This window comes from Halichoerus grypus, chromosome 12 (genome assembly GCF_964656455.1).
Source record: "Halichoerus grypus chromosome 12, mHalGry1.hap1.1, whole genome shotgun sequence".
Lineage (NCBI taxonomy): Eukaryota > Metazoa > Chordata > Mammalia > Carnivora > Phocidae > Halichoerus > Halichoerus grypus.
Genome location: NC_135723.1, coordinates 65,084,503 through 65,096,566, shown reverse-complemented (window position 1 = coordinate 65,096,566; position 12,064 = coordinate 65,084,503).

Sequence of the window (12,064 nt, the reverse complement as noted above, 5' to 3'; positions counted from 1 at the left end):
CTGACTCTCTTACTAAGCTCGGCTGAGATTGAAATTCATTTGTATCCTTTGAACACATATAGACAATGGCCCTTATTTTAAAAATTCCACAGAACACCTACAGCTAACTCAATGATAGATACTGAGATTACTCAAATGAAGCTGCAAAGCCCCTTCATGGAATATCCTGAATTGAACCATGACCCAAGGGCGTAGAAACTGACATCTATACAAAAATAGCACCTCAGTTATTGGGGGAAAAAAAAAAAAACTTGTTCACACAGCTTCATCCGAGAGACCTCAGGAATACAAAGGGGGTCTTATCAAGAATAACTTTTTTTAGACTAGTATTACGTGGCAGCCACAAAGGCACGCCACCCTTAGCATATTCCTCCAGGGAGGAACTTACTTTTCAGTTGCAGGAGTACAGTTCGCCGACGGCCTCTAATCCGAGCACCTGCAGCTTCTGGCCTGGTGGGCAAGCAGAGGCCCCACTCTTCTGGGCAGTCCCGGCCCATGACAGCATGGTGGGTACGAGGGCCTGGCCATTGCTGCCCAGTGCTGGACTCTGAGTCAAACAGGCAACCTTTTCTCTGAAGCTCCTCACTGAGTCAGCCAAGACGTGGTCTCCCTTGCTCCCCCTTTCCTGGGCATGGGATGCACCTCGCAGCCCGCAGGCTTCCCCACCCAGTCCCACTTCCTCTCATGGTCATATAACCCCTTCCATCAAGCCTCTTACCCTTCTTTCTCCGTCTCAGCTTCTGTTTCCTGGAGAACCTGGCTAATCTAGGCAGATTGCCAGCCCAAATCCTAGGCAGAGCAAGTTTGGACTTCTGTTTCAGTCTGGCGGGGTGTCTGAGAGATTCTGCCCTTCCCTGTGTGTGGGGGGCTTACAGAGAACCTTACTGACCACAGGAAACCTTTCACTCCTTCACCCATGCTAGCTCCCCACGAATTTTCCCGACCACTCGGAGATGGTGCCACCAAGAAAATGCCTCTCTTTTTAGAACCTTGCTGGGGGGGGTTCCCAGGGTAATCCCTAGGAGTCTATCCCACAAGAGCGACTGTCGAGAGAAGGGACCGGATGCCTATGTGGTGCCCATCTTTTCTCACAGCTCTGGACCTTCATCAAATTTCAGGGTTCCCCAAACAGAGAAAAGTCCTTGGAGAAAGGTAGAGTCCAGGCGTTCAAACCATTAAGACACAGTACGTCCACACTGTGCAGTTATATGAAGAGTTAAATGCTGAAATTTGGTCAGAAAAGTAATCTAGCCAAGTCCAGTTATTTTAAATGAAGAGCTGGGCTTTGCGAGACTCTCTTCATGATACTGTGAAAAGCAAAACTATCTTAATCTGAAATATAGACTTGTTTATTCCCCATACTTATCAAAATGGTTTACTATATTATAAAAACTGGATTAATTTTTTTAATAAATATGAAAGACCCACTAAAGTTAGTGTGCAGAAATGTTCATTTTATGTATACTTAGTGCCATCTGCTGGCTGTGATGGATCATAACATTTGTCATGAACTACCTACAAAAATTGTAAAGGTGCTAGTTTGCATTTGTTTTAACAGAAAACAGGAGAAATTCCGGGAGAAACAAAGAGAACTCACAGACATGAACTGCACTTTTAGTTGTGATTATGTCGGCAGACAGTAATAGAACAGTCATTCCTGGCTCTTCTTTGCCTTACCCCGTCTGTACTATGTCTTCCATCTATCTCCCTCCTTCTCCTGTGTCTCCGGAACTTCTCTTCACTTTGGCCCTTGCCTCCCTGTCCGAGATCACGGGCGCTGCCAACATCATACATTTCACTCAGCAATAATGAACTGCTGGAAATCTCCAGCATCTCTTTGTCCCATCTGGGCTCACATCGATCCTTCAATCTAGTAAGATGTCACCTGTCCTCTCGCTTCCTCTTGCTGCTCATCTTCCCATCTCTGCCCAGAAGTCCCCTCCTCTTGGAAGCTGGTCCTGTCCAGCTCCTCCGTGGTCTGCTAGCACCACTCCAACTGCCATGTTGTATTGCTTAAAAATTATCTGTTTGCCTTCGGAAGTCTCTTATTGAGCTACACACCACTTAAATGCAGGATTTGTGTCTTAATTATTTCTGGGTTCCTCCCAGCACAGTACCGGGCACATACCAGATGCTCAGTATATGTTGCATGAAGTCATAATGTGGAAAATGTTTAGGCTAAAGGAAAAAAATAAAGATGGAGTGGTTGGTGATCCCCTTGGGTCATTTTTTCCCCTGCTTTCTGCCTGTACTACATGGCTAACTTACCCCAAAATGGATCAATATATTTTTAATTATTTCTTAGGTAGCCAGCACCCTATTGGATGTTCTAAGGATCAAATACAAACTATTAGGATGTGGATTAAGACTGGGTTTGAATCCCTGCTCTATCACTTACTAGCTGGGCAATTCATTTAACGTTTAAAATTTTTCTCATATGCACAATGGAGGTATTAAGGGGTATCCCTCAAAATGATCTTTTGAAGTAAAAAGTGAGATAATACACCTAAAACATATAAAATAGAGTAAGTGCCCAGCAGGTTGCTTGCTGTTGTTCTTTTTGTCATTGTTCTTGCTAAAGTCAGATCAGCACAGAGCACCTGCTGAGTGGATTGGGTTTCTATTCTCCATTCAATACTTTGCTTATTCTTCAGGGACCGTCTGTCCCTTCTAGAGTCTACTATCAACACTTCACTATGCCAACTTGGGAAGCTGTACTATGGTGGTGTTTCTCTGATGAGGGCTAACTTATATCTTTAATTTTAGGAGGTCATTATGCTAGACATAGAAAATGCATACAGCCTAAATATATGATTATAGCTTATCTGGCAAAATAGCGATGGCTATGGTATAGTGGTATTTTAAGTTTTAAAATAACTGACTTTACTCAGGTGGTCTTTCCCTCCAAATATAAAAAAACACAACAACACAATCTTTGGAGTTTGGCTTCTGACAAACTCCTCACCAGTAAAGGCAAAGCAAATTGAAAAAGAGAAATAACTGCTTCTCAAGTGGAAACAAATCTAAATACCATCAAGGGAGTTGAGGTGCTGTGCACAAATTTTACCTAATGTCACAGCCTAGTTGAGTAGCAGCTGAGAGAAGGTGGCTATTTCTGTTTACTCTTGGAAGGACTTTGTAAATGCTTCTCTAAATTTCTATTTTTACAGCAGATGATCTTACCTTGACAGAATCAGAAAACAAAAAGGTAAACAGAGGCAAAGGTTTGTGGCTTGGTTCTTTAATAAGTGGTTCTGTTGCTCTTTTTCCTACCTCCTAGTCCCACTGCCTGAAACAAGGTGAGAAGGAGAGGAACGGTGAAGAGAGAAGATGTGGAGGGAAAGGGAAGGAAGTGGTGGTTGACAGACAGCAAGTGTCTGGGTTGCGCCATGTTGGAACAGTTTCCCAGAACCTCTTACTGGGTAGAGCCATGACATGGACATTTCCAGTGGGAAACATGGGGTTTAAGATCAATCTCTCAGATCATCCACATAGGTTGGAGAGTCAGTCTAGCCTACCTCAGATTTTCCACATTCTGCTCTTTGTATTAACCATGGCTTTTACTTATCATAACAGGTGATTCTCTCTGGGCATTATTTTCCCACTAGTACCACCACCCAAGAAAAAACAAACTTAAATTTCAATTTCAGAATATTTTAGCTAATGCCATTGTCTCATCTTAGGTGGTTTATAATTATGGATTCGCATACACTCCTATGAAATAAAATATTCTATGTCAAATACTTTCATACTTTTAAATCTTCTGATACACAAAAGCCCATACTTCTATTCAGTAGGTCCACAGTATGCCAGAAGCAGGGCCATAGAGAAGTAGAAAGTAGAAAGAGATCCTCCATGAAGAGACTTTTTGTCAACGCCACTCCCTCCTGCAGGAAAATTAATATAGTCACCATAGTAAAGGCAAGAAATCTGGTGTTATAACAAGTTTCTCAACTGAGTCTCTGGAGACATCAGACATTAGAAGATAAATATGAGGATACAGCAAAGGTATACAGAGACCCTCTACAAAGTCCCCTATTTTGTTCTCCAGATCAGAAAAATAGGCAGGAAGGAAATTTCTGCTTCCTGTTTTAGGTCCCCACTATGCTGATAAAGACTCCCATTGCAGAATCTACAGCATTTTGGTGTCTTTACTCTCTACTTACTTTCATTTTCCTTGAGGGTACAAAAAGCGCCTTGACAGGAAAGCAATTTCTTTGCATGCCCGAGACCAAGTTCAATGCCTGGCTTCTCACAAGCACTTCGTAAATGTTTTCAGAATAAATTTATATATTCAAACAGATCCCACATGCACGGTTCCCATGGAGAACCAGATCTGGACAAATAAGGGAAATCAATGGGAGTCTTGAGATTAAAAGAGAAAAGTAGTTGAGCATCTTATAGTATTGCTCTGACGGAGTCCACTCTTGGAGGACATATATCTAGATTTTCTGTTTGCAGCTGCTTCTCTCCTGCCTGACCAGCGGAACACCTCTCTTGCAGGCAACTCACTCTAGTTTAGATGATTTCTAAGGGGCTTTCAGCTCTAAAAAAGCCCGTGCTCTGTGTATGACTCATTGGCACCAATGCTTTTCCTTCAGGGGGAGGGGGAAGAAGAGAGAAGCAGCTAAAAACACACAAAAATGACAAAATGACCAAAGCTTTTGGATTGGGGTGGGAAATATGTGAGCCCTGGAGTTCTGAAGAGGTCTATCACCACAAGAAATTTGAGGACATAGATGAAATAATGAAAATCCTTACGGTTGAAAAACACAAGCAAAAATGGGTCGCGAAGAGACCGGAGAACAGCATAGGCATCATTTTGAAAAGTAGGGAAGTTTCCATTCAGTGTTTTTTCAAGGTAGCTCTGGAAGCTGAAGTGGGTGATTTCTTAACAACACATCCAGAACCGGAATTCAGTCCAGTTTAACTCGATGAAGTGCTTCGTAAGTACCTCTCACATGGCTGGTGACAGAAGGAGCAGTGGTAAAGACAGGGTATTAACCACGATTTTTATTTTCTATATTTTGATGCTTTGACATCTGGGCACCTGCTGACCCAGGAGGCACGGCCCCTCTCGGGGTGAGCTAATTCCTGGAGACAATAGGCAGCTACAAGGGCGCCTTTCATGTACACACTAGCCAATCCTTGACCCTTGCCCCTGCCTGTTTTATATGCTCCCATGATCCGGGCCGTCACCCACCTGCCCTAACCACCAGAGCCAGGGACCAGGCAACTAGGGACAGCCCCTTTACCCCAGCTCCAGCTGGAATTATTCAAACTAACCAATTCCAAATTTACTTCTATTTGCTTGCCCATTCCTTCCCATTGAAACCACAGTAAAGCCCCTTGCCCACATTCCCCGCCGCTTCCCTCCGCCTCCTGATTAGCCTCGGTACTTCCCCTGCAGCCTGGCATGGGGTGCCCCCTCCGCTGGGGGAACTGTGAGCTTTCTGCGTGAAAGTCATTGCCATGGCCGCGTGTCTTGCCACGCACGATTAAAACGAATCCCGAAGGCCCAAATCCCGGACACGGACCACCAGGCGGTGAGGGAGACGAGGAACAAGGACTGGCTAATGAGCAGGGAGCTGCAGAGACATTCATGGAGTCGCACAGCTCCCCGCCCGGCCGTGGGCTCCCGTTAAAGGAGAGCATCCTGCTTCCGTCGGGTGTCTGCTCTCCAGACGACGGAGATTCCCTGCTACCTCGGCTCGGGCCGCCCCCTTGCGTGAAGCCCAAGTCCATGGTACAGGCCTTTGAAGCGTTTTCTGTTTACCCGCACCCATTTGCTGGAATTTAAAATTCTCTGGAGGAAATCAAATTCCCCTCTGCAGCAATTTTGTGACAGTGTGAGGTGTGTGTGTGTGATTCAGTGTAGTTCCTGAGGGTGCGGAGCTGTTCCCAGAGATACGATAAATGTCGCATTCAGCCAGACAGGGAAGGTGCTCAATTTAGAACATGCAGGTGAATGGCTGATATGACATCTTGCTGATACCTCTCGGATGCAAAGTTCCCCGAGTCTGGAAAAGCCTTGGAAAATAACGCGAAATTGCCTTGCCTGCACTCACACGCCAGCAGAATGTAAATGCTTTTTTTTTTTTTTTTAACTAAAAAAGCATTTTTAAGGCTTTTGTTCCACCACAGAATGGCAATGCTACAGCCGCCCAGGTGCGCAAGGATGTGGGTGAAGCATGGCGCACCGTGCGTTTGGTTACTAATGCAGTCAGAGACACAGGAAGGCAGAAAGTGTATTCTTAAATGATGTCTTCATGCAAAAGTAAAAATGAGTGACTCGTAAAAAGGTCTGTTGAGCTGTCTGCTATGCAGCTGAGGGAAACTGAAATCAGAACTGCCATTATGAGTCTGGGTTGACTCAGATCCTCCATTTCAATTTCCTCATGGTGATTAATAATTGTAGGTTGAAAGGACAGACATCTGACTCCCCGGTGCTTTAGCTGACCTGTCTCTGAAGTAGAGAAGATTCAGTGGGACCACTCCCGCGAGCTCCAGGATGCTCATGTTTGTGAAGTGCTGACCCTTCAGGGGTGAGACATTGTCATTACAGGGCTAGTTCTCAGAGATGTGTGGTATATTATTGTTAGCAGGCATGTTTAAGAAAGCCAGAAAAATAGCACTCACTGGCATCACTCATGATGCCAAGAATCTGGAAGTCAATTTTAAGGCAAAGTCAGACAATTAAAAATATTTTTAAAATCACATTTCTGCTATGTGCCAGAGACTGGAAGGAGCTCAGAAGGCAGATATAAATTCTCTGCCCTCAAGGAACCTCAAGGAGGAAACAGACATACAAACCAACAATGGAGCATGGAAGAAGTCCCCATTATTGTTTTCACTCTTTTTTTCCCTCACCATTTTGCCCAGAATGCAGCACCAGTCATAAGGAATTGGATAACAGAGTGGCCTGAATAAATTCTCCGAGGAACAGACATACAAACCAACTAAGTATTACGGGTCATGATTGTAGTAGCAGTAGGGTATGTTTCCAGAATGGGAACATAAAATTGGAACACTGGATCATTATGATTCCTGAAAGGTTGAAAGCTAGCGATATGCAAATGAGTCACATGCAGACTAATGGACAAAGCAAATCAGATTCCCTCAAAGTCTCTAAAATTCCCATATAACTAGCATTCCTAAAAGCCTACCCAAAGAGGGAAGGACTGGGAGAGGCAAGTTGTATATAGGATTCACTAATTGTTGGATGTCGGGTTCTATTGAGCCTGGCATGGCTGGCCAAGATGGAGTGAGCCCTCAACCTCTCTCACAAATTGTAACTAAAAACCAATACAAAATACCCCAACTCCTTAAGGAATCTGAAAATTCGGCAGTGGAAGGTAGGTTGGAGAGGAAAGACAAAAATTTAAGAAAAGCCAGTATTGGGATATTTGGGGTTATTTTTCCTTTCATCTCAATGCTTTGACCTGATAGTGGCCCCAGTTACGGAATGGCGCACACTCACCGTGTCAGAATTCTGAGAGAAAACTCCTCTCTTGACCAGAGCAGGAAAGGGGGCCCCGTGAGCTGACAAGTGTGCCACACATCGACTTTTTTCCTTCTTTCCCCCCTCCTACCTCTCACACAAGAGTGGCCCCAGTCTGGAACTTCACCGCAGTGGCTGTGGGCCTGAGCCCTAAAGCACTGAGGAAAGACTAGGCTCTCTTGTCAGAGGAATCTGGCAAAAGGGTTCCCAGTGGTCCAAAGAGTACGGAAGAAGTCCCCATTATTGTTTTCACTCTTTTTTTTCTCACCATTTTGCCCAGAATGCAGCACCAGCCACAAGGAATTGGATAACAGAGTGGCCTGAATAAATTCCCCGAGGAACTCATCTCTCTGGCCAGAAGGACCAGCTGCAAGTGTTCCTGAGAGTGTGAGGGAAATCCGGGAGAGGTCAGAACTGGAGAAGGGAAAACTCTGGTTCTGTGTACAAACCAACACAACGTCTGGGCTAGTGACGAAGCTGCATATGCATGAAAACAGACCCAAAGCAGCGTGGCCACCACTTAGACCTGACCTAACAGTGAAGCCGCGGTCTCACAGGACTGGTGATCTGTATCTAACTAGGCTGATTGGCTGATGCTGAAGCAAGCAAACAAACAAAACCAACATTCTCTAGATTTCTCTCTGGAGGAAGAAAAAATAATAATCCAACAATCTCCAAAGGATTTTAACAGGACCCAGAGCTTCACAACATCGTATCAAATTGTTTAGAATACAATCGAAAGTGAGTTAGCAAAGAACCAGGAAAATGTGGCCAATTCTCAAGGGAAAATCTATCAACAGATGCCAATCTACTCCAAAACAGTAAAATGCACATTCTTTTAAAGTGCCTAGATAGGCCATGTTCTGAGACATTAAATAAACCTTAGAATTTTTTTTAAAAGCATACCAAGTATGTTGACAATAATATGTATAACCATAACAGAATTAGAGAAAAAAGAAATAAAAACAGAAAGATACCTAGGACATACCAAAACACTGGGAAATTAAGCAAGGCAATGCTAAATAGCCCACTGCTTATTTAGTGGAAAAGAAGTCTCAAGGTAAATAAAGTATTTTTAAATGAATAACAGTGAAAACACAGCTTATTCACCACTGTAGGAAGGACTTAGAGAAAAAAATATAGGACAAAATGCTCATATTAAAAAGAAAGTCTCAAACCAATAATCTGAGCTTACACATTAAGAGACTAGGAAAGAATCAACTAAACCCAAAATAAGTAGAAGGAAGGAAATAATAAAGATAAGAGCAAAAATCAATGAAAGAGAAACCAGAAAAGGGAGAGAAAGAGAGCGAGTGAGTGAGAGAGAGCGAGCCTGTGTGCATGATCATCATAGCAGTATCAGGGATCAAAGAGTAGATACCACTAGGAAGAGGAACACCAGGAGACCCTTGTCCTCGGGGGACCTGGGCCCCATGGAGAAACTGGAGGTTCGTTGGAGGAGATTATCAGGACTTCGGACCTCAGGACGAAGAGACACACTCAAGGAGGGGCTGTGGGTAGTTAGCTGCAGCCTCAGAATGGTGCCAGACTGACGAATGGGTAGAGCCACGGTCTGGGGCCAGTTTAAAGGCCATGTAGGAGGAGAAACATGGTGGCCAGAATTTTGTTATCCCGAGTCATGTTCAGCCTAGCTCTTGAGGGAGTTCTATTACCTCTCATGACACCATGAGGCATGACTGTTTATAAGCAGAGATTCCCTCAGGGGACATAAAGACAGAGAGTCTGTGAGAAGCCTGACCTGATTTGGCCAGAGCTGAGCTGGAAGCCAGGACAAAGTCAGCATCTATCACCCCTTTCTCTCAAAGGGGAATCCTAGCACAGTTAGGAGAGAAGGTGGCTACCACAATGCCTGGCATTTAGAAGGTGCTCACAACACACTGGTTTCCGCCCACCCCCCTCAGAGGCCAAGCTCCCTAAGGCCATGTGGGAGCTGTCACTTCATGGCAGAAAGAACCAAGTCCCAGCAGAAGCCAGCAGAACCTGTGGCTGCCACTGTGGCCGGTCCCTTGAGGAGGATGAGATCTAGGAGAGGTGCTCCATAGAACAGCCTCGAAGTGGGCGGGGGAGGCCAGTGGACTGGCAGGCGGCCCTGCCGCAGCCTGTTTGCCCTCATGGAAGAGCCTCCGGGAGGAGGAACAGGTGGGGCCCACTGTGGGGCTGACTCCCTGTAGAGAGCCGCGAAGACCCCCAGGGGAGAAGACCGCTCAAGAGAAGGGGTGAGGGGGCAACGAGCAGAGCCTGGTAACAAAGCCTTCACTGCCGAAGGAAGTGGGGATTCCGGGTTCAGTGTGGAGGCAGTTACACAGCCCCGGCCCAGCCCAGCCTCTGGGAAGCAGGTGCTTGTCTGTTTCCTCTGAAGAGGAAAGACACTATATGTTTTTTTCAAGAGTACTTTTGTCTGTAAATTCTAACTCAGGGGGTCACAAGCCACCGTGGTTGGCATTCCTCCAACAGCCAGTAACGCAGAGCTGGTCCTTCCTCCCCACACCTCAGCATCACAGGCCCCCACATGGCTCTGTTCTCTACACATCTGTGCGGGGGTGGGGGGGCAGAGAGGCTGTACCTCCCATCAGGAGGAACCCCCCCAGCTGTGAGAGCCCCGCAGACAGGGCCTTCTGGGGACGGGCAGGGCATATGCAGGCCCGCAGGGCGCAGGCAGCAGCCTGGTTCTTGCACGCCTGTGACACACCTTCTGGAGAGTCCCAGAGATCCCGGGGGCTGGAGCTCGCAGGTGGAGAAGGTGTGAAGGTCCTGCAGATGGCGGCCAAGCAACCGGTCGGTGAAATTTAAATTGTCCTGCTAGTTTGACCTCTTTTTTAACTGCATGTTGGAGGAAAACTTGGAAAGATAAGGCAGGAACAGTAATGATCAGTAGTTCTCATTCACTGAGCCACTATCTTGGGCCAGAACTATGCTTAATGTTCTAACCATGTTATTTACTCCTTATCACAGCCCTGAAACTCTGCCTTCTTCTCCCCCTCCTCTTCCTCACTATACGTAAATGCCTTGATTAAAGGAAACCTAGAAAGCAGAAATATAAATTTGGCAATGAATCTTTTAATCAGACTTTGATATTATGACAGGCAAAAATAAGCTGGTTCTCATTTTAAAAAAACAAACCTATTTAACAAAGTCAACACTTGGTAAATATTTGTTGATTCAATTCACGAAACATATAGATGTCAAATGAAAATACATATGCCCCAGAAATGAAAAAGATAACTTATTTTTGCCTAGCACACAGTACCAGAGCAAGGCTGTACCCCAGACGGCGCCATTCCCGCGTGTGTGTGTGTGTGTGTGTGTGTGTGTGTGTGTGTAAGTGGCGCCCCCTGCAGGACATCCCTGGGACACCACCCGAGTGCAGGCCACCCAGCAGCCCTGAGTTCATTACAAGTGAAAAGGATTTTTATGTATTTTATGCCTTTTTGCCAATCTCTTTGGAAGAAGCAGATGAACATTTACAATTTTAACAGAGAATGTTTATTTTAGAACAGAGAAGCTAGATTAAAAGATCAGCTGGGGCCCAGAACACACATATTTTTCCTGTAGATCCAGCCAAATGTGAGAGCAGGGACTGGGCCTAATTCATCAGAGCCAAGCAACACTGCAGGCAGGTTGTACGGCACCCCCCTACTTTTGCCACACAGCCCGTCTTCAAATGCAAGCACAGCCAGCCAACTGGTCGGAGAAGGACGGGGGTAAACCAAGGCTGCCTGCAGGCTTGGCGCCTCTCCGTGCCAGGAGCCACCCGCACGCGGCATGGTGCAGAGGAATAGCCATCGTGCCCTGGAGCCGTTTCCTTCTAGAAACCAGCAGCGGTGGGGCTCATCCCCAGCAGGCAAAGGCTGCTGGGAGGGTGAGGTGGAAGGAGGAGGCCCAGACTGTGGAGCGGTACCTCAGTCTCCTCTGGCCCTCAGGGCCACAATGTCTGGTTACGACCACATTGAATGGAATGCACTGATTCTAGCCCCAGGTCCTCTGGGAGGTTCCTGAGCGATCTGGGAAAGTGACTTCTCCTGGAGCCTGCTGCACAACAAACCACTCCAAACTCAGTAGCATAAAATGAAAATAAGCATTTATTATCTTTCACTGTTTGGGTGTTGACAGGGCCCCGCTAGGCAGGTTTGGGTTCTTCTGCAATTATCATTACACGGTGGCTGGGCTACAGTTCTCGCGAAAACCTTTCCATCCGCGTGTCTGCTGTCTGGCCCGGGGAGCCCTAAAGAGCTGGGGCTGGAACATCTCGGGCTTGTCGGACTCCCCTCCCTAGCACAGTGCGGTCCCTCCATGTGGACCCTCCAGCAGGGTGGCTTTGGGGCAACTGCACTTACATGAAGGGTGCTTCTATTGCAAGGGCGCTCGTCCCAGGAGAGAGGCAAGCGGAAGGCGGTTACCCAGCCTCACAGGCCACACAGTGACCTGTTCACCACATTGTTTTCCTGGAGGCCTTTGAAAGTCCTGCTCATGTTCCAGGGGCGGAGATGTAGATCCTTCTTGATGGGAAGAACGTCAAAGAACTTACAGAGATGTTTTGAAAGC